This window comes from Macaca nemestrina, chromosome 19, assembly GCF_043159975.1.
Source record: "Macaca nemestrina isolate mMacNem1 chromosome 19, mMacNem.hap1, whole genome shotgun sequence".
In the NCBI taxonomy this organism is placed as follows: domain Eukaryota; kingdom Metazoa; phylum Chordata; class Mammalia; order Primates; family Cercopithecidae; genus Macaca; species Macaca nemestrina.
Genome location: NC_092143.1, coordinates 83684198 through 83711486, shown reverse-complemented (window position 1 = coordinate 83711486; position 27289 = coordinate 83684198). Strand labels below are relative to the sequence as shown.

Genomic DNA, 27289 nt, shown 5'->3' with positions numbered 1-27289 from the left:
AACCACTGTGTTAAGAGGGCGGCTTAACTTTACTCTAAGTCCAGACTTCTGGTTCGGAAGGGTTTAGAATAAAGTCCTCCCAGATGAAGTTCCGCTGCCCGGGACCACCCCCACCCCCAGCCCCACCCCCAGCCCACACCACCGTGACCCTGGGACATCTGTGGGGGCTGCTCACCAAATGCTGTGGTTTTCGTGCCCCCTCCCCTTCCTCCTGGCTCGAGTGCAGGCCTCCAGGCAGCCCGAGCCACAGCTCTTACTCTGGGGGTTCACCCTGGGCCCTGGCAGGGTCCTTGCATGTCACACACGTCGCCAAGCTGTAACAAAGAACCCACGTTTCTTCGTGCCAGGGCACGAGAGTACAGTGGGCACAGAGTCCAGGTTGCCTCGCTGGGCCAGCGGACCGGACCCCACCCTACTGCCTCTCTCTGCTGGGCCACGTGAAGATTATCCTCGGGTCAATTTGCTCTCACTGCAGATATTGCTGGAAATCCTTTCATTTTGGCCAGGATGCTTTTGGACTCCTACTAGAAGGACACGCTGCCCAAGAACACGCAGCGCTGCTAGAATCATGCTGCTCCCTATCTAAAGCCTCGGAATGCTCCAGAAACATCCTGATGACCCCATCAGCTCTTCTAAGACTGTCCACGAACAGCTATGGCATTCAGGGGAACAAAAAGGAGACCATCTTTTAGAATCCAATGTTGTTTTTCTTCTAGGGGAAGAAGAGGAACACGTGTTCCTTCCTCTTCTTACTTTTAAAAGTCTGCAGCTGCACACGACATTTCCACATCGCTTTATCGAGGTTTATGTTTTTTACTGCAGCAGGTCGTTGGCTCCACAAATCAGCTGTCAAGGAGTCTGGAGACACACGACTGGAAGCACAGGTACGGGGCAAATTTAATTCTTTTGACTCAAATGTGAATTTTTTATGATCAGGCAATCTTCTTTTTTCTTTAACGTGGCCTCTAAGGACACATATTTGAGGATGAAACTTACCCTGAAATATCACCTAGTCACCTCAAATTATCTGAGATATTTCAAAAGAGAAAGCTTCCCACTACAGACAAACACATCATTTTCACGAAAGCAAACATTATCTGAGGATGACAGTGCTTCAAAACGGAACCTCTTCCATCTCAGCGGGATGGTGCCACGAAGTCTCTAAAGCAGTAACAGCGTAACAACAGGACACAACCTGCGGACAGTAACACAACAGGACACAACCTGCGGGCAGTAACACAACAGGACACAACCTGCGGACAGTAACACAACAGGACACAACCTGCGGACAGTAACACAACAGGACACAACCTGCGGACAGCTACGTGGATGAAATACAAGTTTCATCACATCAGAACGCTGTCTTTTGTGCACACATTATTCAAATGTCCTGCCAACGTTCGGAGAAAGGATAGGATCGCTCTTGATCCAAAAGTTACATTTTCTTTTTGGTGTTTTTCACACTGGAGGGGTCAGCAGCTCAACCTTTGTTTCGTGCCATGTCCACATGACTGTGAAAACCACACTTCACAAAGTGACTTGACAGATCCCATCCTGAAAGCACGTATTATTTACTTGTGTTTAGTTCTCTGAGCTCTGCGACGTTCCAGCTTCCTACAGGGCTTTCTAAAAGTCTTGCATCACGACAGCTGCCTTTGAGGCTGCCAAGGTCTCCATATGCATTTTTTCGTTTTCCACTTGTGGACAACCTCCTTTTAACAGGCATCCGTGTTCCAGGTAGCTTACAGTCATCACCACCATTTGTATCATCAAAGGCCATCTTCGGAAAACCTTTCCCTTTGGAATGTGGGAGGAATACGTCAAAGAGGGAACCTGAATCTCCCAAGTAGCTAGTTCTGAAAGGTCACCACTATGGTACGTGGGCATCTGGCCAGTGACGGGCAACTGGGGGCCCAGGACTGCCAAATGAGGAGGTTGCTGGGGGCAAGCTCTGGTTTGCTTGGAGCCAGAATCAGACAGTGAGCTCCTTAACCAGGTTCTCCTACACATCTTTAATCTCCATACTTTCTAAGCAAGGGTTTCAACTAGATGCTGCTATTTTGACTTCCCATCATTCTGACATCAGTTGGGCCAGTGTCTCTCGCCTCCTGTGATCCCAAAGCATTGTGAAGCTAGAACCATGGCTGAGGATCTAAGCTCTCGCTACGCAAAGCCTGGGCCACAGACCAACAGCAACAGGCCGGGTTTCACTCCCAACCTCAGAATGAGAATAAGAATCTGCATCTTCCTGGAACCCCTGGGACTCATGTACCCTAGAGCTGGGGGAGTGCTGCTATGCAGGAGCCAGTGGGGTGTGCCATGGGAGCCAGTGGGGTGTGCCATGGGAGCCAGTGGGGTGTGCCATGGGAGCCACGGGTGTCACCGTCACTGCAGAACCCAACTCTGCAAAGAGCTGGTTGTAGAAGCGCAAACTATTCTTTTTGAAAGTGGCATAAATTTGCAAACCTTACGTAAATTATACTAACCTCGTTGGAAGAAGGTTGAAAACGCTCAACTCCGGGCCGGGCGCAGTGGCTCACGCCTGTAATCCCGGCACTGCGGAAGGCGAAGGTGGGTGGATCACCTGAGGTCAGGAGTTTGAGACCAGCCTGGCCAACGTGGCAAAACCCCGTCTCTACTACAGATATGAAAATTAGCTGGGCGCGGCGGTGCACACCTGTAATCCCAGCTACTCAGGAGGCTGAGGCAGGAGAATCGCTGGAACCTGGGAAGTGGAGGTCGCAGTGAGCCAAGATGGCGCCAGTGCACTCCAGCCTGGGTGACAGAGCAAGAGTCCATCTCAAAAAAATAATGGTAATAACGGTGCTCCATTCTGCTGTGAGGACTAACAGGGTAACGCAGGTAAGGCGTCTCCAGCTCGGTGCTGGCACAGGAGGAGTACGGGCAGATGTGGGCTAGGAGTCACTGTGTTTTCCCCCATATGGTTTTAGACTCAGCTGGGGACAGGCACCTACTCTCAGAAATCTGCCACGGGGCTGCTGCAGGAAAGCCTGGGTAGGCTGACCAGGTAGCACATCAGGCAGCGAAGTGCAAGGCCAGGTGCAGAAGCCGCATCTTAGGGTAGAAAGGCAGACGACAGTCACCAGGAAGCCTGGAGGGAGTGTCCCAGCCTCCTACACGGAGGGCAGGAGCCGACAGCGAAACGGAGGCAGCAGGTGCAAGACGTCAAGCCAGGCTAAAGCAGGAGGCAAGCTCTGAGAACGGATGTCCGTGGCGAGGGAGGCGGGGGTGCCGCAGCAGTGGCAGTCCGGGGTCTTCAGCCCCAGACCTGATGGGCGGCCTCTGTGAAGGCCACGGTGGCCTCCTGGGACTCCGGCAGTTCCCCCAGGTCCTTCCCATGCCTTTCACCCACCGATCTAGACCACGCAGGACCGCTTGGGCATTCCACTTCCCCTCCTTTGCTCGCACACTCTGTCTTGCTTTCTCCCTCTGGCTGAGCCCTCTCTTCTGCCTCTTCCAAGTAGCCATGCATACGGCCAAGTCCCCACAAATTTCCTAGAGGGGGCGGTGAGCAGAACAAGGTGAGAAGCTGGAAGGCCCGCGGGTGAGGGACGCAGGCTGGGGAGAGGCTCACGTTGGGCCAGCCTGGAGCTGGGACTTCGGCGAGGATTGAGAAGAGGTGGGAAGAATGAGGCCTTCTGGAGAAGTCGTGTGCGCAGCAGGCTCCCCTGGCCTGGGCCAGCGCCATGAGGGCCCGGTCTCCAGACGGTCAGCAAACCTTCGTTGTCAGTCCGGAGGCCCGCCTCCTATACAAGGCACAGTTCATGCCTCATTCAAGGACAAGGGCATATGCCAAGTGACAGCCCTGTCAGTCATATTAAGACATCCTCCCATGCATGACTCTCTCAGGCTGATCTGTGACCGCTGTCATGAAGTGTCTGCAGAACTGGTATTTTCTGAGCACCATTAAATTCACTTATTTGGCTTCTCTGCCTCACAGCCTGCTCCACTGAGCTGAGTAAAAGCATGAAACTTAATGGTGTCTTACAGGGAACCTGCACTAGGACATGAGGTCCCAGCCCAGTCAGCATCACTGCCCAACGTTCTCTGCCAAGGGCAGCTGCAAATGACAGGGAGCACAAGCTTTTCATCCGGCAGCACAAGCGTAGCAGTGCCGTGCATTCCATACACCATCCACGTCATCTATGTTCGTGAGACAGACGGAACCAGAAAAGGGTCCAGGACACCACTCAGGGAAGGAAGAGAGGGAAGGAGGGAGGGAAGAAAAGGGGAGGAGAGGAGGAGAGGAGGAGAGGAGGAGAGGAGGGGAGAGGAGGGGAGGACCTTGGACCAGGACTCCGAAGCCTTAGTTCACACCGTGTCTGCCGTTTCTCAGCCTTACATCCCCGAGCAAATCTCCTGTCCTCTTTGAGGCCCAGCTCACTCACATACAAATGGAAAAACACCTTCGAGGATGTGATAAAGACGAAACCATGACACACGGCAGGTGCTCTCCACATTACAGAGTCCATCATCGTAGAACTGACATTTTATTTTTGCTCTGACTAGGATCAAATCACACCAAAAACAACCTCACAAGAGTAACACAGAAATGGCAGTTAATGCTCAAGCGAGAAAATGGAGAAAATATCCATTACTTAAAAAGTATGGCTCAATCACAAGTGATCTCATGATACGGAAAATGCGAAAATGCGAGAGACTTTTTAATTGCTTTTTTATACTTCTGGCTTTGTTTCTGGAGCTAACTTCATTTCCCCTCTTACAGACACATCTCTCTTTCTCTTCTCACACATTTAGAGCTGTTCACAGTGCATGCTATGTTTTCCAATAGTATAAAAATCCCTTCCACACACTTTACGACATGCCCCAGCTTCTCCGGGGATAGTTTCCCCACCACATGCAGTGCAAGGAGTCACTGCAGGCTCGTTGACAAGAGGAGCCCAGTAGGCTCCTGCAGAAATCCTGAAGGCTGAGGAGATGCTGTCCATCTAAATCGCAAAGGGAAATGGACACACACACAGGATACATCCCACATCCATCCTACGGGAGCGTTTGTTCTAGCAGTGCCATAACATGCCCACAGGAAATTAGCTCCCTTCCTCCCAAAATATAATTCCCAAACTGCGATTGAGTCCATGAGATTTCAAGCATGTTTAATACCGAAAAAGTGTTCTGAAATAGAAAAATCTGCTCGAAATCTGCATGCAGAGAGAAACCCTACATAGACACACAGGAGGGGGCAAGATATCCTTTGGAGAAGAGTGACAAAGGGGGTGGTGAGGCCCCCGCTGGGGTACACGGCCCAGGGAACAGGTGGGAGAAGAACTGTTTCTCCTGGTCTTTCCAGCCCCTAGAGTGGGCACAGCACGTCTCACAGGCTGCTCAGTCAGTCAGGGCTTTGGTTTTCCACTCACAGGTGCCACTCTGCCTAGGACCCAGGCGCGGGCAAGCTGGAGTTCCGGTTCCCACCTAGCTCTGCCCTCCTGCTCACGCTCTGCTTCCAGGGCCTCCACAAGCCCAGTGAGGCCAGGCCCTTTGTGGGTCACCCCAGCAGATGCCAAGACCTTCCCAGACACAACACAGATTGGAAACGGGATTTCAGCCCCCTGAAGCACGCCCATCAACTTCCAATGACATTGGTCAGATTTCTGCAGAACCAATCGTTTATGGGAACGCCTGTTTCCCTGGAGATCCCGACTGCTTCGTTCTCCAGGTGTCCAGGACGGCCGGGACCTAGAAGCAGCTCTGTGGTCTGAAAGGCAGAGGTTGCCTTTAGCGTGTTTAAATGTGAGGTTTGCAAAATGGACTCAGGGCGTGGGGATGAGGCTCCCCGTGTGCCAGGTGCTGGTCTGTGCTCTTCGTTCTCCCAGAAAAACAGAGAGCTTAAGATCAGTGTCTCTGTTTTACAAATAGGGACACCCAAGCTCTTGGACATTAAGTCATTTGCTGAAGGTCGAAATAATCATGTGGAGAGTCAGGACTCAACACACAGGTCTGCCGGCTCCCGTGCCACTCCCACTTCACCACAAAGCACCGCATCCAGACCCAAGCACACGTGTGCCTGTGCCTGCCCGCGAGCACGCACACATCCATGCAAAGGCGCACGCACACTCCCAAACCGATTGCGGGGATTGTAATTAAGCTCTTCTAACGCTCAGGCACAGTGAGGATATAAGCAGCTTTAACTAGGGCAGCCTTAATTTAGAACTGGGGCGAGATGGAGAGTGACACACGCCAACTTAGTTGGCATTTTAATTCTTTTTAAGATCAAGAAGATCAAATCACACTTAAAGCTTCAGCAGCTCAGGATAGAATCGTGGGCTTAGTTCTGATGTGGAGAAAAACGCAAGGCTTCCATTCCGGGGACCCTGCATGAAGCCACATCTCCTTTGCGGGGCGCTGAAATGCGCACAGCTGATTCCGTGTGATCTGGTTGTCTCGGCTTTTGCTGGAATGAGCAGGTTTTGGAGCACGGATAGATGAAAGTGATGTTTCGTGAGCTTTCCATAACAAATGGTGATTGTTTGAAGCCGCTGAGCTACGGAGTGGTTTGTTACACGGCGTTACTGAGGCACTAGCTAACTGATACAGACAGTAACTCTCCTTTTCAGTAATAAGGTGACCAGGCAACTTAGCGCCTTCCTTCAAACTCTGTTCCCAGATAACAGACTAACCACTCTGCCTACATTTTTTTTCAAAGCCCCAGGTGAAGAGATTTGCATCTACTCAAGTAACTTCATTTTATTAAGCATAAATAACCTGTATTTTTCTTTAGAAACAATTGAATGGGTTTAACAGAATGTGTCATTTTAAGTTTCGAAGGAAGCACCAAGATACAATCAATATAACACATCAAAGCGAGGGTGCCGATCACATGTGTTTTTTCAAAGGAAAGCGTAAAACAAAAACCAACCCGAGACCCTTTGGCTCTTCTGCACCACGCAGAGGGGCCCGGTCCTGATTCGGAAGGGGCTTCCCTGGTGCTCTGAGGCTCCTCTCAGTCCCAGGGGAAGTCGGGGGGCCCTGACCTGGAAGACTGAGGTGCTGATGGCCAGAGATGGCTTTGTGAAGAGAAGCTCTTCCGAGGCGTCTGTGAAAAACTCCTAACAAGGCAGGCGGGCTTGTGGACTGTGGCCTGATCCTCACCCAGGAACGCTAGAGACCCGGAGACACGGGCTGCCTCCTGCTGCATAGCGTGGGGCCGGGGCCACCTTGACCTTGGAGTCAGCCACAGCAAAAGGCTCGTGTCACCAGGGAGAGCCCACTGGGGTCGGTCCAAATCCTTCCCAAACGGCCACCGGGAAAGGCAAAGGGGTCCCCGTAGAAAAGGTCTGTGGCAGGCGTCACCCAGACACCAGGGCAGTGGCCGGGGAAGCAATCGCACGGCGCCCAGCAAGGAAACGAGGAGACGTTCCAGCCAGCGGCTCTGAAGAGCCCAGGAGGCTGTTCCACCGCGGCCCCGCACACCGCAACCACCCAGCAGCTCAGAACGGCACGGAGCCATCAGCCCGGGTGGCTCAGGCTCTCCTGCGGCTGGGATCGAGGCGGCTGCACTCCCTTCCCGGGCCTGGGGTCCTCTTCAGCGTTCGCCTGCACCGTCAGCAGAATTCAGTCCCTTGCTATTGCAGGGCTGGGGTCCCTGTTTCCTTGCCACGTGGCCCACTCCCCTCCCCACGATGTGGCTCATTTCTTCACAGCCAGCAGGAGGGTGTGTGAGGCCGCTGCATGTCCCCCTAAAAACTCACCTGATTAGACCAGGACAATCTCCCTTCTCATGAGCTGATCGGGGATGTCAATTCCATCTGCCAAATCCCTTCGCCTAGGCCACCGAATGTGCCCTGATGTGAGGAGTACCCATGTGACCACATCCCAGTCCCACCCCACCCAGGAAAGGAGACGGCCAGGGTGTGCACACTCGGGGGTGGGGGTCTTGGGGATGGTCTCAGAGTCTGCCTCACACAGTGGGAACAGCAGGAGGAGGCTGCTGCGGACACGGACCCCCACGGGCACCGGCTCTCTGGAACGTTGCGGGGGGCACAGTGATCCTGCTCCTGGGGAGCTGGATCTGGGCTAAAGGACAGAGCCAGGAAGGTGGGGGGCACGTGAGGCTGGAGTGACAGGTGGGCGCGTCCACTCTCAGCACCTCGTAAATGCGTCAAACACACCTTTACAAACTCTGTACGTACATTCAAGATAACACTATCAAATATTTGCAAAAAGCTGACCATGAATTTCTGACTAAAATCCCCCCCAAACCACCCTAGGATTTGCTGCTGGGTTTTTAAGTGTTAGGTTCATTTGAAAGAGTAGAAAATACATTTGGCCCAGATAAAAAAGACAGAGCTAAACATTCCAAATACGGCTTTTATGTCTGATGCCATATTACTGTGGTCCCTTTTTTGCAGCGTGTAAGCTTCTACCTGGATGACACAGAGAAGGACTGTTGAGGATTTCAAGCAGGTGCCATGTTCCAGGACACAAAGCCCAGCAAGTCAGCTGCATCTCTGAAAACAGATCGCATTTGCGGTTTAAACAAACCACCCCTTAGGACCACTCAGTGCAGATACGAGAGATGCAGACCGGCCCTTCCGAGGCCCCGCGGGGAAAGACACGTAAAAGACGTACGCTGTTAAGCAACGTTATACGACGAGGGTGTGATGTCATGCTACACAAATGTTAAAAACAAAAAAACAAAAAAAGGTCTGTTTTAGGAGATTTTCTAGAATCATGTGTAGACAATGTCCCACTTTCGAGGGTCTGCCTGGAGAGCAGGAGGAGAGGTCCTTTGGTTCTAGAAAACAGCAAGGCAACAGGCTAGTGGAGAATTAGGCAGCTTGTCCAGAGGGCAGGAAGTCAGCCTGGCCAGTCCCTGCTAAAAAGCAAGGAGAACGGAACACGCCACAGCCTTTATCACCTCAAACAAAAGAAACAGACGGGAAATATTTTCCAGTTTTCAAAATACTGCTTTAGGGGAAAACAGGATACACACGTGACCAACAAGGAGCATTTGTTAACTGAGAGCTTCAGGCGAATTACTTCACCACAACCCTGCAAAGTAAGCGTCGGTGTCCTGAGCCCACCTGCGGAAGGAGACCGGGCACTGCACGTTCAGCCACTTGCCACGGAGACAAGACCGTCTTGGAGCGGATTACCCACCAGCCTCAGAGAAAACAGAGACGGCTCCTAGATGTCAAATTACAGGGCCAGTAATGACTATCACTTTTTATAATTTGCTTATTTTTCCATATATCTCATCCTCATCGTATGGAAGTGCCCATATTTAAGATAATTTTTGTATGCCAAGACAGAGCAAGTCAGCAACAGGGCTGAGAGAAAGCTCAGATCGACTCCCCGTCATGTGCTCATGGAACAGACCTTGTGACAACTTCAGTTTCCAAACCTCATGCAGCAACTGCTCCCTTCTTCCTCCTCACGCCACTCACATCGTAAAAGAGAGCAGTGACAGAAGATGACTGTCATCTCGTGGGTTTGCACCGCCTCCCAGGCCACTCCACTGGCAATCCATCCAGCAGAGGTACTCAGAGGACATCAGTGAGGCAATCTGTCACACTTCGGGTGCTCCTGGTTCGTTTCGCTCTATCCCATCTCTAACGAGAACAAGCGCAAAAGCTCCTAATGACTCCAGATCTTCCACAACAGGCTGATTTTTACACCTGTAGCGAATCACAAACTAGTCTAATCATGTAAATACGCTTAACAAGAAGGCAATTAATCTTCTCAACCAAATTTTGCAAACAAATATTCACGGTTAAGACAGAACAATTCCCAAGTGTGCACGTCCTCATAGCTTGCAAAGCCAGGCGGCACGAGTGCCAGCGATCAATGTCGGTCGCGTCGGCATCTCTGCCAAACTGCCCTGCCTGGGACATACATGTCCTGCAAGCTGCTAATGGGGCTTTTTCTAAAAACAAAAAAGAACTCCAAGGCTACAACAGGAGGGAGACTGACTCATTAGGCAAAGTCTAACGGGCTTTCTGACTCTGCAGGGCATTCACTAGGCTACCTCCAATGCCAAGTCTTCAGGAAGACGAATTCCAGGGGCCTGTCCAAGAGGTGCCGAGGGTGGGGACGCAGTCTCCGACAGCAACATCCCTTGCATTCTCTGACAAAGGCTTTCCTGTCCAGTCTTCTTAATCTCATGTGCATGTGAGGGCATTTTTTTTTTTTTGTAGACAGAGTCTCACTCTGATGCCCAGGCTGAAGTGCAGTGGCACAATCACGGCTCACCGCAGCCCCTAACTCCCAGGCTCAGGTGATCCTCCTGCCTCAGCCTCCTGAGTAGGTAGGACCACAGGCGCCTGCCACCATGCCCGGCTAATTTTTAAATTTTCAGTAGAGACGAGGGCTCCCTTTGTTGCCCAGGCTTGTCGTGAACTCCTGGGCTCAACAGATCCTCCCATCTCAGCTTCCCAAAGTGCTGGAATTCGAGGTGTGAGACACTGCCCAGAGGGTGGGTATTTTTAAGTTGTTCCCTCTGAGTCTCCCATCCGAAAGAACAGCTGCCCCGAGCACTTCCTGTGGACATTCCAGGCCGCTGGGCCATGTACACGACGTCCTTCCGCTGTCTGAATACGGCACTTCCTTTGTCAAGAGACATCTATTAATATCTCAGCAAACAGAGCACTCAAGATATGTAAAGTACAGTTTAGGAAGAATCACCCTCGTGCCTTGAGGGTGGGGTTATTCTATACCCCACTGCTATTATTTACTCAAGGTTCTCGTTCCTCTCAATCAGAGGATGCCAACAGGGCCAACTTTCGGGGGAAGCTGAAGACAGGCTTTAGCAGACTTGGGAAGCTGCCTCCAACGAAACGCTGAAAATTCAACTCATCCCCATGAATTCTTCTGAAGAATTACCAGCAACATTCCACTGCCCAATCCCCTAACAAGTGTGAGATAAAACAGAACTGGCAAATTATAGGGTCTATAGAGGATTCCTATGGTTGAGAAAATTCCTTGTTCTCAAGGGCACATACAGGTCTGCCCTCTTTTTCACGTGTATTCATTACCTAAACGCACCTGTAGTTAGTGCACATTTTACGTAGCAAATTCCAGGCATGTTTTAAACTTTAAGCTTTTGTACTTAACAGCATAGACTTGAGGCAACAGGACTTAGTTATAAAACATCCTCAGAAAATTCGAAACTCATGAAAATGAAAAATCAGTATGAGCTGGTAAACCAGTGTTTTTGGGGTATCTACCTGGGATAACATGAGGTATGGTGGAAAATTTCATTTCCACTAACTTTTTTGTTTTTTGGAGACGGAGTCTCACTCTGTCGCCCAGGCTGAAGCACAGGGGTGTGATCTCGGCTCACTGCAACCTCCGCCTCCTGTGTTTACGCAATTCTCATGCCTTGGCCTCCTGAGCAGCTGGGACTACAGGTGCATGCCACCACACCCTGCTAATTTTTTTTTGTATTTTTTTAATAGGGCCAGGGTTTCACCACGTTGCCCAGGCTGGTCTCGAACTCCTGAGCTCACTCCATCTGCCCACCTCGGCCTTCTGAAATGCTAGGATTATAGGCATGAGCCACCATGCCTGGCCCATTTCTGCTAACCTTTGGCAGTTGCCAAGTCTGTTTGGAAAAGGGAAGCATCCCCTTGAGGAAATCAGTGAAGAGAAGGGAAACCCAAGGCAGACAGGGCAGGAGCTGACCCCGGCTCCCAGCTCCTGCCAGAGCACCAGGGAGAGCCACGCAGGTTGACGCCACGTGTTTCCGGAACGAGAGGGATGGTGAGTTTCATGTTGGCAGCAGCGAGTGAGATCCCCAGAGGAACCTTCACTGGAAACAACTAAAGTGCTGGATAAAAAAATAATCTTTAAAATGACAGTAAGAAAAAGTAATCTATACTTGGAGGCCATGAGGTAAGGAGAGCAGGAACTTAGAGAGTTCACTGGGCACTGAAGGTCTCCACCTCGAAAGTATTTGCCAAAGTAACGAATTCGAGCTTCCATTTTAATACCCTCTTGCAGCCAGCAGACGGGAGACAAAGCCCGGGGCATTTCCACTGTGGGGATCTGCGTCTTCACCAAATTACATCCTCCACAGATGGTGAACTAGGAATAAACCCATCCCCGAGACCCATCCTGCCCTAGCCGCCTACAAGGAAAATTACTGGTCTGCAGAGGCTGGGAACAACCATCTCCCCCCATGAGAATGTGTAACCGTAAGTCTGCCCACAAGGAGGTTTATAAACTAAAACCATACTCTCTGGGTGAGTCAAAAACACCAAAGCCAGTAACAGAAAATAGTCAAAGCTGGGGATGTTTCCAAGACATCTGGTGCATATAAACGCATGGATCCCCTGGAGAAACCCACCTTCAACCTAGGCCAAGAGTTTCCACAGATGTACTTCTAAGAATTATAAGCTCTTTGTTTAAAAAGAATCACAAAACAAACAAGAAACAAAGCACCATGAGTGAGATCCAGCATAAACACAGGACGTTTAATGACACTTGCAAAGACTTCAGATGTGGGAAGTATCAGATGGAGTGGGTAAAATTAAGTATGTTTAATAGCTTAAAAAGAAAAGAAGACATTGGAAACTTTGTATAAGGAGAAAGACAACTTTTTAAAAGGACCAATCCCATTTGAAAAAAAACAGATACAACTTCTGGAATGAAAAACAGAATACACGAAGCACAAACCTACTGGATGGGTCTAATAACACCAGACACAGCTGAGGAGGGAACTAATGACTGTAGGAAGTTACCCAGAATGTGAAAGCAGAGAGATGGGAAATACAGAAGAGAGAAGGAGCACAGAGGACAGAGTGGGAAGGCCTAACCCACAACTCATCACACGGGGAGGATAACGAGACCAAGGCGGAGGCAATGTTTGAGGAGATCTTGAAAATCTGTGAGTTTTCCAGAACTGCTGAAAGACACCAATCCACAGACTCGGAATCTCACAAAATAACGAACCAGACAAAAAGAAAAGAAAGTCATGCCCAGACATGTTATAAGAACAGAATGTCATATAAAGACCTAAAGGTAGCTAGAGGGAAATACTCCCCACCTGTGGACCTCAACAACTGCAAACTGCACTCCTTCCAGGGACCCCACGCATGCCTCCAGGACCACACTGCTTATGTGGGAGCCAGGCATTCGCGGGCCGCCCTCCCTGAACCCAGTGAGCGCACCTCACTGGTGGCCACCAGAGACACTCAGACATCTAAGGAAGCCCCACCAGCAGACTCCATAACCCCCGGGCAACCGGGAAGCTCTTTCCAAAACGGAGCGACCTCTGGTTCCTCGGGACCACGTGGAGGGAAAACCACGTCATTACTCATGTGTATCGTGCAGGTGGCTGTCCCGCACGGGGAGTCATCAGTTAGAGAAACTAGATGTGTCTGTGTGAGGGAAGTAGAAGACGACAGGAACATTCTTCTGCTGGAACTGGGTAGTGGGGACATAAAGCATCCACCGGATTCTGATGGTTCTTAATACTTCACACATAGGTTACACATATTTGCTTGTATCAACTCAGTATTTAATAAACCATTTTTAACAGAGATGCCAGGCCAGGTGCAATGGCTCACATCTGTAATCCTGGCACTTTGAGAGGCCAAGGTGGAAGGATCGCTTGATCCAGGAGTTCAAGGCCAGCCTAGGCAACACAGCCAGACCCTGTCTCTGCAGAAAAATCAAACAATCAGCCGGGTGTGGTAGCCTGTGCCTGTAGTCCCAGACATTCGAGAGGCTGAGGCGAAGAGATAACTTGAGCTTAGGAGTTTGAGGCTGCAGTGAGCTAGGATTGCACCACTGCACTCCAGCCTGGGGAACAGAGCAAGACCCTGTCTCAAAGTAAACAAACGAATGAAATGAAATGAAGGGATGCGAGCTGCCTAAGGAACACGGGCTGATGCAAGGCCACTCTCCTTCGGAGAAGGTGCCAGCAGGAAGCATCGTGAAAGGCTTCTCCTCCAAATGAATTGCCATTATCCAGGGTAACAAACCGAAACACCTTTATATGACCTTATCCGGAATTTATAAAACTTTTTAGGACTGAAATACATTGATGCCCTGAGACACTGATCCCTGAATCATAAATAGTGTCCACTTGAAGTGCCACGCTGTTGGTTTTTAGAAACAAACGAAATTTCAAAAGCCACCCTAGCAATAAAGAGCCACACAATGCACACACATTGGTGAAGGAGGGCGCTCTCAGGTCCTCAGGTCTGTGCACGTCACACCCTCCCCCACGGCCTCACAGGCACAGGTGTCCCCTCGATCTGCGCTGTGCCACCCAGGTGACAGCTGAACAAAGACGGGCATGTGCTGGCTGCACGGGGCTAGAACTTTCTGTAAGACACGAGGGCTCCTCTAGAACATCAGAAGAGATTGTTCACGGCTTCACTGCTGCTGTGAAGTGCCGTAAAAACCTCATCAGAAGTTTGTTACTGTCACATGTATTTGCAACACCCTCACTTTTTCCACATTCAATTTTGGATGCAGGGAAGAGGGGGATGTGTAAATAAAACCTTTATATGGTCCGAAGACCCACAGTTCTTTTTTCTCACACATGGAGACTTTTAGGAATAAAAACATTTCCGCTTAGGCCGGGTATGATGGCTCAGGCCTGTAATCCCAGTGCTCTGGGAGGCCAAGGTGGGTGGATCACTTGAAGCCAGGAGTTCAGGACCAGCCTGAGCAACATGGTAAGATCCCATCTCTACAAAAAAAATTTTAATTAGCCAAGCATGGTGGCATGCGCCTACAGTCACAGCTACTCGGGAAGCTGAGGTGGGAGGATCTCTTGAGGCCAGGAATTCAAAACTGTAGTCAGCTATCATTGTGGCACTGCACTCCAGCCGGGGTGACACAGCAAGACACTGACTCAAACAAAACAAAACATTTCAGGTTGCTTAAGAAACTCCCCATAAAATGCAAATAAACACCTCAAGCAGTAGTGATCTTAATATAATTTAGAAATGTTTCAGCTCTACAAATCTTGTCATTGTCTCACTTACTAGATCCTTAAAAAGGTAAAATAAAGAACCATTGTTGAAAGACGAAACATAAACACTTGAATTTGTAAGTCGACTGAGATTCCTTCAGGAAGCTGGCAAAACAGAAGGAACCTTTCACCAGTGCGATACCTCGGATCAGTCGCTTGCATTACATGACAACTTAGCATTTGCTCGTCTGTGTTGGTGTCTACGTGCTTTAGTTTTTGTTTTTGTTTTTTAAGACAACCGTCCGATAACCGTAAGCCACGTAGGACAATCTGGCTTCAAAGTTACATTCAAAGTGACATGCAAGAACCAGCACCACTCCTTGCCTATCTCCTGTCCTTTGCTGTATATTTGGAAGCTTTTCAAAAAGCAAAGTCAGAAATACTCATCCTTCCCTCCCTCGTGCCTACAGGCAGCTCACCGAGGATTCTGGTTTCTTTAAAACCAATGTAACGACAGAGGCAGGCAGAAGAAAGAAAGCACGCCAGTGTTGCGCACAGGAAGGCTTGCTCGGGAGACCAACGGAACCGAAGCCTATCGAGACCACAGGCTCCACCGCTTCCACCGTCTTCTCTAAAGGCTGACGCTTTAACAGTTATGTGATCCAGTTACTTCATAACCATTTCAACGCAGCAAAAATGTCCACAAAGAAAAAAAGCTGCCCACAGTGGTGATGTGGCAAGAAGTGAAGGAGAAGAGGGGTGGGGGTGGGAGAACATGCCCTTCAGTGAAAGCGTGGAGAGAGCTTGGAAGAGCCTCTGTCGGCAGCTCGCTCACCGACACACGGCGTAAGGCGGGTGTGAGCAGAGACACGGAACCTACAGCGCTCACCTGCGCACCAGGACGTCTGCAGAGGCTGGACAGCAACACCAGCCTAGGCTTCACCAGGGCTTATGCCTGAGCTTAGCTCATCAAGCTGCACTGCATAAGCCTGTGATCCTGGGATGAGCTCTGAGACACAGCTGTGCAAGGTAGAAGTTACAAGACTAAGTGAACCCACAGCTTCTTTAAATAAATATACACGTAGACACAAATATGGAATTTAAATAGTCTAAAGACTGTGTAACCAGAGAGGGATACCACGGCCTATGATGTCAGCCTTCCCCATTACCTCGTCGGTCTCTATCTGGCCCCAGAATCCTGGCTCACCTGTCAGTGAGGCCCGCCTGGCTCAGACATCCATCGTCAATTAAACAAGAACGAGTTATTTAACGCTGAGCTTATAAATGGAGGAAGGAAGGAAATGGAATCGATAACCGTTGTGTATTTATTATATACTAGACACTGTGCTAGGTGATTTATTTGTATTCATCTAATTTCCACAGTAATTATGTGAAATTGGTTGATTATCTCATTGCAGAGAGGAGGAAACTGAGGTTTAAAGAAGCGGTTAACTCTTCCAAGGTCACAGTTCACGGAGGGAGTCAGGATTGAATCCAGGACTTCAGCCCTCCATGGGTTGTTAAGGATTCCTTGAAAATGGGGGACTCCTATTATGGAATAAGACCTGTATACAATTAACTAGAAGTTAGTACCAGAGTTGACATGTACAACAAAGTACAAAAGAAATACAACAATCATTTCCAGTCTCTTCAACTTCTCGGCAAGAGACAAAAGTCTGCTGGGACTGTATGGATCGCCCTCTCTCCAGCACCCCGATCTCCCAAATTGACCCGCAATGGTGTAGTGCTGGGGCCCTTGTGGCTGAAAAAGCCGACATTACTTTCTGCTGAAAATTCTCAGGACGTCTATCTGAATTTCTCCAAGTTCTGACTTTGAATCAGCGTCTTCATCAACAAGATCTCTGAACACTTTTACACGTTTCGAGCTTTAAAAGACGGGCTAAGTGTGCCAGGGTAGCACCCACCTTTTACACTGTTAACTTGGCCTGACAGGTGTTCCCTGAGTAACTTCTAACACGCTCTCATGAAATCAAAGCCCAACGTAGGTCCAAGGCTTGGGGCACTGGTGATTTCAACATAGCAAGAAAATTCAGCAAAAGCTCTGAAAGCTCACAATAAAGAGACCGATGAAGACGACGAAGGTGGAGCCCTGTGAGGACCTGTCCGCTCCTAAAATCCACGGATCCAGCTCCCCACAGGATCCCCAAGAAGAGGATCTGAAGCTCCTGAAGTTTACATTTTCCCTAACAAAGGAAGGGGAAAAAACACGTCATTTAATTACTTAACTATGTAAGTATGGCCAAAAAACGTCCATGGAGACCAAAGTTGCCCCCCCACAAACACATCTTGTGTTTAGCCCACAGCGGTAACGCGGAAAATGTGACCGGCTTACTGCTCGCTAAATGTGTTCCGAAGCAGCACACAGCTCAGATTACAGAAACCGTTACTAGGCTGTCTGTAAGCCTGGAGGCAGCAAGGGTGCAGGGCGTGTTACAGTGAGGGCTAGCCAGGCTCTGTCACCTTTCAGGGCAGCTCTGTGACCCAGGGGCAAGTGCCACCCAGAACAAAACAAAAGCAATGCAGGGCAGGCTGGATGACACGATCGTCAGACTGTGCACATTGATGGAGCTTATGTACCGTGCAAGACCCTGTTCTGGGGCTGGCCCTCTGGGCAGCTGAGACCCTTATTCGTTTAAAGGAATTGCTGCTAAGCAACTAGCATCTGTGGCCAAACTTGATACTCTGCACTGTCATTCGATAATTCAGAGACAATCTCTGAAGTCCAAAAGGCAATGAGAGAAGACAGGATAGGGTAACACATAAAAAAGCCAAAAAAATTTACTTTTCAGTGTAAGTCATCTCCACTGCCAAATTTATTTTCAAGCAAAATGTGAAATCCCAACATATTCCAGCCAATTGGAATTTGACCAGTAATACCCAGGACACTATCAGAACCCAGTGATCCCAAAAGTATAGGTGGAAATGTTAAGGTTAAACATAAATGCAATTCGAGTTACAGGAGGGAGGAGGCAGAATATCTGGAAAAATCAATCTCTGATTTTCTCAAATTAAATGCAGTAGTCATTAGTTCTCTAAAGCTCAAGGAAGAATTGATCAAGTCCATTTAACCTAGGAACTGTGAACTACATAAAATTACTTAATGAATCCAAGGAAGTCAACATCCAGAATGTGAACGTCAAAAGCGGCAAAACTGTTTGGAACGTAATATACGCCCCAAAGCATTAAGGTTTGAAAAGAACTCAACACCCACACTGTAAGCACACAACGATTTCCACGCCAGCAGCTCACGGTGAGCACCTCGCAGAACCACAAGGGACGCTCCTGTTTTGAGAACATTTCTTACGAAGCCGTTCCCGTAGGAAACGAGGCCACAGACGACCAAGTGACTACAGCTATGGAGGGTTTTAGGAAGATCATTCCCATATCATGACTCTGGTGGAGATTTATTTCAGTCACAGGTTCCTCATGCCACAACAGACGTGTGGTTGAGGGGTTAAAATAATGGCGTAGCTAAAATATGGCCACATTTTCTTACTCAGCCTATATCTACTCTGTAGGCCCAGCATGAGACACAGCCATGAAAAGGAACGGGAAGGAAATTACATTTAAAAACAAAACACGATGTTTTGCCTTCCAACCTGACTTAGATAAACGGAGCAATGCCAGCGCTCCTTGTTAGAAACTTAATTTCTGGCCGGGCGTGGTGGCTCACGCCTGTAATCCCAGCACTTTGGGAGGCCGAGACGGGCAGATCACAAGGTCAGCAGATTGAGACCTCGGTGAAACCCTGTCTCTACTAAAAATACAAAAAAAAAAAAAAAAAAAAACCAACTAGCCGGGCGTGGTGGCAGCGCCTGTAGTCCCAGCTACTCGGGAGGCTGAGGCGGGAGAATGGCGGGAACCCGGGAGGCGGAGGTTGCAGTGAGCCGAGATCGCGCCGCTGCACTCCAGCCTGGGGGACAGAGCGAGACTCCGTCTCAAAAAAAAAAAAAAAAAAAAAAAAGAAACTTAATTTCTATGCACAAAGAAATGTCAACTATATACATCAGCTGTCATTGGGTGTACAACCCAGATGTTGTACATCTTTCTAGTCCCCAGAACATGCCCCATGCCAGTGACACTAAAAATACATTTCTTGTGTGTTTCCTCATACAGTCTGATTTGGGGGCATTACGTTGAGCAAACAGAGAGGAGGCCAAGGTCTTCTCTTTGTTTTAGGTCTGGGGAGTTTTACTGCTGAGAGCCAGTGCTTCCCGGCCCAGCGTGCCCGAGGGAGAAGCAACGCTGGGGTGGTTCCAGCACCTGCACCCAGGCCCTCGCCTTTCCTACTGGGGGGCCTGAGACAATCACTGCCTTTCTCATCCCTGCCCACTCACGTCAGTCCTCGAGGGAAATCTCTACCCATCAGAAAACGATTACAGAATTTATGACACGTATTTCCTTTCTTTACTGATACTTTTCAAAGAATATGCCCATTTGCTATTAATAGTGCACTGATAACCTGTGTGATTATTTATTTATTATTTATTTATTTAGAGATGGAGTCTTGCTCTGTCACCCAGGCTGGAGTGCAGTGGCACGGTCTTGGCTCACTGCAACCTCCTCCTCCCAGGGTCAAGCGATTCTCCCGCCTCAGCCTCCTGAGTAACTGGGATTACAGGCGTGCGCCACCACACCTGGCTAATTTTTGTATTTTTAGTAGAGACGGCTGGTCTTGAACTCCTGACCTCACGATCCGCCTGCCTCAGTCTCCCAAAGTGCTGGGATTACAGGTGTGAGCCACTGCGCCCGGCCCTGTGTGATTATTTTTTAGCACGTTTTGCCTTCCCTTTTCAGAAACAGGATTGAAAGCTCAGTGGAGAGAGACCTGAGCAGGTCCAGTTCTCTCCTCTTCCTTCCACAGGCTGCACTCGGGCCACTCCTCACAGATCCGTGTGTGAGAACACAAGTTCCATGACTTCTATGGGTGACCCAATCCAGGCTTGAAGAATGTTGCTCCCAGAAACCACTGCCGTTCTCCTAACTTCCATGTGCTCGCTTTTCGTTGGAGGATCGGAATTTGATTCCATTTTTTTTCCGAGCAGATGAAAAGATCACTTGGGCACCATCTCCACTATCTTCCTGTTTTGTTTTGTTTGGAAGTTTCCTTCTCACTCCTCACCCCAGCCGCATTAATCCTCTCCATGCTTTCAGCCGTATCTCCCTCCGCCCCCGGCAGTGCCTCTCTGTTCCCACAGTCTGCAGCGGAGACAGACAGTCCGTCACCAGCCCTGGCTGGGAACCTTAACTGGCGTCGACACCGTCGTTCTGCACCAGGAAGGCCAACCCAGCTGACCTTCACCTTTCCTCATATTTTCAAAGATGATTTTTTTATTTCAATACTTTTGGGGTACAAGTGGTTTTAATCATACGGGGGGTTCTACAGCCATGAACTCTGAGATTTTAGTGCACCCATCGCACAAGCAGTGTACCCTGTTCCCAACATGTCACCTTTTATCCCTCACCCCCTCCCAACATTCCCCCAACTCTCCAAAGTCCATTATATCAAAGATGATTTTTAATCGTATTTATCACTTTCTTTGGAACTCTCTCTAAAGGACTCCTGCATCATAGAACCAAAGTCTTAGAGCTAGAAAAGACTTTGTGAAGGTTATTCAGCCTTGTGCAGAAGAGAAACGGAGGTCCCGGGAGGCTGCACGACATGAAGAAAGTCTCCGAGCTGACTCCTGGGACTCAGCTGAAATCATAGGTCCCCATTCCCACAAACACGCATCACCTCTTCCATTCCATAGGTCCCCATTCCCACAAACACGCATCACCTCTTCCATTCCATAGGTCCCCATTCCCACAAACACGCATCACCTCTTCCATTCCGTAGGTCCCCATTCCCACAAACACGCATTACCTCTTCCATTCCGTAGGTTCCCATTCCCACAAACACGCATCACCTCTTCCATTCCATAGGTCCCCATTCCCACAAACACGCATCACCTCTTCCATTCCATAGGTCCCCATTCCCACAAACACGCATCACCTCTTCCATTCCGTAGGTCCCCATTCCCACAAACACGTATCACCTCTTCCATTCCGTAGGTTCCCATTCCCACAAACACGCATCACCTCTTCCATTCCGTAGGTCCCCATTCCCACAAACACGTATCACCTCTTCCATTCCGTAGGTTCCCATTCCCACAAACACGCATCACCTCTTCCATTCCATAGGTCCCCATTCCCACAAACACGCATCACCTCTTCCATTCCGTAGGTTCCCATTCCCACAAACACGCATCACCTCTTCCATTCCGTAGGTTCCCATTCCCACAAACACGCATCACCTCTTCCATTCCGTAGGTCCCCATTCCCACAAACACGTATCACCTCTTCCATTCCAGATCCAACCAGGGAGAGGCCATCCCCACTTCACACAGTTCAGATACACAAACATTTTGGTTACCACGATTTAGTTCAGTAACACCTGCCTCTGAACAATACGGTTCACATTTTAGTTACTATGGCACAGACATACTCGGAGACACCGCAGATTCAGTTCTGGGCCGCCAAAATAAAGTGAATATTGCAACAAAGTGAGTCACACAGACATTTCCGCTTCCCGGTGCATGTAAAAGGTAGGTTTCCACTAGACTGTAGTCTCTTCAGTGTGTGACAGCATTAAGTCTAAAAAAGGTACATATCTCAAATCAAAGATACTTCATTGCTAAAAAATGCTACTGATCACCTGAGCCTTCACTCTGTTGCAATCTTTTTGCTGTTGGAGGGTCTTGCCTCAATGTTGATGGCTGGTGAACGATCACAGTGGTGGGTGCTGAAGGCTGGGGTAGCTGTGGCGATTTCTTAAAATAAGAGAACAAGGAAGAGTGCCTCCCTGATTGACTCTTCCTTTGACAAAAGATTTCTCTGTACACACAATGCCGTTCTGATAGCATGTGATCCACAGCAGAACTTCTTTCAAAATTGAAGTCAATCCTCTAGAGCTCTAGCAACACTCTAACAACCACGTTTATGAAATATTCTAAATCCTTTGTTACCATTTCAACAATAGTCACAGCATTTTCACCAGGAGCAGATGTTATCTCAGGAAACCACTTCCTTTGCTTACCCATAAGAAGCAACTCCTTATCCACTCAAGTTTGATCATGAGGTTGCAGCAATTCAGTCACATCTTCAGGCTCCACTTCTAATTTTAGTTTTCTTGCTATTTCCAACTTATTTGTAGTTAGTTCCTCACTGAAGTCTTAAATCCCTCAAAGTCATCCAGGAGGGTTGGCATCCAATTCTTCCAAACACCTGTTGTGTTTCTGTTGTCTTTGAGACAGGGTTTTGCTTTGTTGCCAAGGCTGGAGTGTAGTGGCGTGATCATGGCTGACTACAGTCTCGACCTCCTGGGCGTAAGTGATCTTCCCACTTCAGCCTCCTGAGCAGCTGGCGCCGTAAGTGCACACCACGAAGCCTGGCTCTGTTTTTTAATTCTGTGTAGAGATGGTGTCTCCCTATGTTGCCAAGGCTAGTCTTGAACTCCTGGGCTCAGGCGATCCTCCAGCCTCAGCTTCCTAAAGTGCTAGAATTACAGGCATGAGCCACTGTGCCTGGCTGACGCTGATATTTTGACCTTCTCTCATGAATCATGAATGTTCCTAATGGCATCTAGAATGAGGAATCCTTTTCAGAAGGTTTTCAATTTACTTTGCCCAGACCCATCAGAAGGATCACTATTTATGGCAGCTATATCCTTAGGAAATGTATTTGTTAAAGAGTAAGACTTAAAAGTAAAAATGGCTCCTTGATCTATGGGCCGCAGAGTGGATGCTGCGTTAGCAGGCATGAAAATAACATTAGCCTCCTGGTATGTCTCCATCGGAGCTCTTGGTGACCAGGTTCATTATCAGTGAGCAGTCACACTTGGAAAGGAACCTTTCTTTTCTGAGCTGTAGGTCTCAACAGTGGGCTAAAAATACATCTATGGATCTATTTTAGATCTGCTGTCATCCAGTTTTGTTGTTCTATTTCTAGAGCACAGGCAGTGTAGATTTAGCATGATTCTTTAGGACCCTAGGATTTTTGGAATGGGAAATGAGCGTTGGCTTCAATTTAAAGTCACCAGCTGCGTTAGCCCCTAATGAGAAATTCAGCCTCTCCTTTGAAGCTTTGAGGCCAGGCATTGACCTCTCTAGCTATGAAAATCCTACATGGCATCTTCTTCCAATAGAATTCCAATAGAAAATCCTATACGGCATGTTATTCCCTCTACACTGAAAATCTGCTGTTTAGTGCAGCCACCTTCATCAGTGATCTTAGCTAGAGCTTCTGGATAACCTGCCACAGCTTCTACCCCAGCACCTGCTGCTTTACCCTGCACTGTGATGGTATATGGATGTTTTCTTTCACTGAACCTCATAAACCCATCTCTGCTAGCTTCCAACTTTTCTCCTGCAGCTTCCTCACCTCTCTCAGCCTTCACTGAATTGAAGTGAGTTAGGATCTTGCTCTGGATGAGGCTTTGGCTTAAGGGAATGTTGTGGCTGGTTTGACCTTCTATCCAGACCACTCAGACTTTCTCCATGTCAACGACAAGGCTATTTTCCTTTCTTATCATCTGTGTGTTCACTGGAGTCGCACTTCAAGAACTCTTCTTGTGCATTCGTAACTTGGCAACTGTCGGGCACGACAGGCCTAGCTTTCAGCCTGTCAGGCTTCCAACCTGCCTTCCTCACTAGGTTTGGGGACAATGGATGGCAACCCCTGAGATCCCCATCCCTGTCCCCATCCTCATGGCAGTGCTGGAGTCCAGGTCTCCAGACTCAAGCCACCTTCTCCAACCATCTGTGGTCACTGCAGGCGTCCTCTAGTGGGAAGGTGAAGATTCTTACTAAGGGTGGATATTCCCAAGTCAGAATCCATCACAAACAGCAAGGACAATAGTGGGGCATGTCTGTGGGAATGGAGATACAGGGTTACCAGCCAACAGCCGGCAGCATAAGCCACAGCCATGCCTCTCTCGGAAGAGAAAATACAAAATGGCTGAGCGGGGTGGTTCTTTCACACCTGTAATCCCAGCACTTTGGGAAGCCAAAGCGGGCAGATCACCTGAGGTGAGGAGTTTTGAGTCCAGCCTGAACAACATGGTGAAACCCCATCTCTACTAAAAGTACAAAAAGTAGCCGGGCGTGATAATGCACGCCTGTAATCCCAGCTATTCGGGAGACTGAGGCAGGAGAATCGCTTGAACCCCGGGGGACGGAGGTTGCAGTGAGCTGAGATGGTGCCACTGCACTCCAGCCGGGGCGACAGAGCGAGACTCTGTCTCAAAAACATAAAATAAAATAAAAATAAAAACATAGAATGAATGCAATATTCTAGACGGCTTCGTTCTCTCTGAGTTTGCAACTGTTCATCGACAGACTGTGGACACTTTTCTTAAAAGCCACGGTCTTCATCTGGCGAATGCCACTCAGCATTCAGCCGTAACTGCAAACTGGAGCAACCCATTCGTGATGCTTTAGGTTGATAAAAGCGGGGAACTGTCTTGTTTGAATTTGGATCTGGTGTCCAAGTCTCTGTTTTTGAGAGGGGAGTATGGCATAGGGGTCAACGAACGGACTTTGGGGCCAGATTGCCTCGCTCAACTCTTGGCTCCACCGTTTACCACTTGTGGGATTCCAGGCGAGATCCGTGACCTGCGAGATCCGTGACCTGCGCGAGCCTCCTCCCTCAGATCTACGGTGGAGATGGGAATTATGCCAACTTCATAGACTTGTGGGGAGGACGACATGAGTTCATTTCTACAAAGTGCCTGGCATGTATTATGTACCATGTAAGCCTTGGCTATCACCAGTAATGTTACTGAAAAAATAAATCTTTAAATATAGTATATCCATGTTACATAAAATCTGGAAAATGAAGAACAAATCCTCTTACTCTATCGTAACTACTCTCGTAATTATTTCTTGAGTCATTTTTAAATAATTATTTTTCACTTAGTTTTTTTTTTTAAACAAGAGCCAGACTTTCCTTTCTCATCTCCTGCCAGATGTACAGCCTATGAGGCCTGCCCAGAATAAAACCGAACTCACTTTAGAAAGGGGCTCCATCCACGCACGCATGCCTGGGCTGCCTGCTCCCCGCTCTGGCACATCCCACCCCATGATAATTCCACCTTACACGGGGCTGCGTTCCACTGGATCCACAGGTCTCCTGCACCGCCAGGAGCCCCCTTCTGGTCCTCTTTCCTCTTCCCTTCAGATCTGTTTCCCCTACTTGATATTTAAAGTAGAAAAATAGAGAAGATTTTTTCAAAGTCTCCATTCTCATTTAGAATCTTTACGGTAATTTTACTCAGGAGAAGAGACCCTCACACACATCGCCGTTTGTTCAGGCACCTGGTGGCAGGGACCACGCTGCCGGCTGGAAACAATGGCGGGTTGCCAGCTCTCTGCAGAAAAGGATTTTCAAAGGCTGCACAGAACTGAGATGCTGCGGAAGCAGAAACTGCTGCACTTTTCAATGCTGCCATTTCCAACAGTTAGTACCTAGGGCCATCCTCCGTGTAACCAAGGAAAAAACCCTGGAGGTGAGCTTAAAAAATTAAATGTCCTTAGTATCCACCTCCACTTTCAGGTGTCCATACTTTCAACGTTTTGTCACACATCATCGGTTGATGGTGGCCACAGATAAACCACAAGAGACAGAACTGATGCGGTTGAAACTTGGAATTCCACGTAATACCATCGGCCTCTCAGGTGCATGTTAATACAAGCACATATACCTGACTGATGCCACAAAGTCTGCTCTCTCTTGCCCTTCCTTCGCAAGCCCTTCCTCCCCTACATTCTTTCTGCTACAGCATATAGCTGCTGTGTGCACTGACCTCCAACAACTGGGATCCTCGCCTGTGGCTGCCAGCCAGCCTGCTTCAGGAGGGACCAGACGGGTGAGGTTCCCCACCAGCTGTGCTCTGAGGATGGCTCAGGAGAAGTCAACATCCACCCAAAGCACCGAGAAACCTGTTTCATAGGCAGATCATGCCCACGGGTGTGGCCTGACGGTCCTCCCAGTGGCGCTCCTGTTTGCTGTCGAACCTGTGCACTTCAGACAGCCGCGGCCCACGCTGGCTGGGAGTGGGTGAGAAGCAGAGCTACACAAGGCTTGTCCTTTTGCCACCGGATGAATGCTACCTTATCTTTTCCCTACTTATCTTTTTCCTTCCAAGTCGACAAATAATTAAGAATTTACCAGACAGTCATGTTGTACACTTACAAGCTCAGCACACAAGTAAAATGTTTTAAATGACTTGGTGCCTGGTATGAACTTCACACACAAAAGTTTGGTAGTATCCATACCAATAATGGTATTCACTTATGGGTGTGTAAAAGAATTAGTAAATCTTAAACCCAAATAAAAGCATTTTAGAAAAGAGGCATCACAAAATGCATCTGGACACAGTCCCAAAGCTGGTGAATCAGTCAGGACCTGCACGGAGGCTACCGGGACAGATTTTTAAAAGATGTGGCACCAGCTGATAAAAACTAAAGCACTAAGTAGTAAGAGGAACAAAACTGACAGGACGTGAAATTTTACATCAGGAGCCACAGAAAACACAGGAGACCTAACAGAGCAGCTGAAATGGTTTTCCGTACCTCACTGCAAAAACTTCCACAATGAGTATTTGCTACTTTGGTGATGGTTCAAAGCCTCTGTGAATTCGCAGCATTACACAAGATGTCACTTCCTCCCTTCAATTTGCCTCTGGCGCCTGCCCGGACTTCCCGGTTGTGTAGGCACCAATTTCAAAGGGTCTGAAGCCCGTGGAGTAAAAGCATTTTAAGTGTGATGTTTTCTTAGGTTGAACATATCACACACACATTTCTAGCACAATTCCAAATGTTTCAAAATATTATTTTAGTTGCTAAAAATCTGGCAATGAAAGTTCTGTTATTACAGAATGCCCCTGTTTTTATCATGCGTTAAACCAAACCCACCCCCACCCCGTTCCCTGGCTCTGAGACAGACGGATGTTCGTGTGTGAGCGAGTGTGGGGCATCCTGTGCACACAGAGGCACGTCATGTTCCTCTTCTCGCTCCCGACCCCTCGGGTTTCTGTGGATTATTAATAACACCCACCCACCTGGCTGGCAGACGTTTCACGACACACCCTACAAGATTCTGCAAAAAATAAAAGCAACACAATCTGAAAATACACAATGACAACCTGAGGAGGGAAAGAGAAAGAAAGGAAATCAGGGTGAGACCCAGACAGACAGACAGACAGACAAGCTCAAGGAAACCGTGTTCCCCAGGGTCTGGGCCGGGCAGCCGTCGGCAGGTACTCAGCCCTTCTCGGCTGCAGACTTGCTTAGCATGGCAATCGGCTGTCTGCCCAGGAGGATG

The 27289-nt window shown here is 48.8% G+C and overlaps 1 protein-coding gene across 23 annotated transcripts in view; it reads right to left on the bottom strand.

The window, feature by feature from the left end:
• The window catches only part of LOC105478940 (low density lipoprotein receptor class A domain containing 4), a 436625-nt gene that overhangs the window by 116090 nt on the left and 293246 nt on the right, over positions 1-27289 (bottom strand). The gene's annotated exons all lie outside the window — the stretch shown is intronic.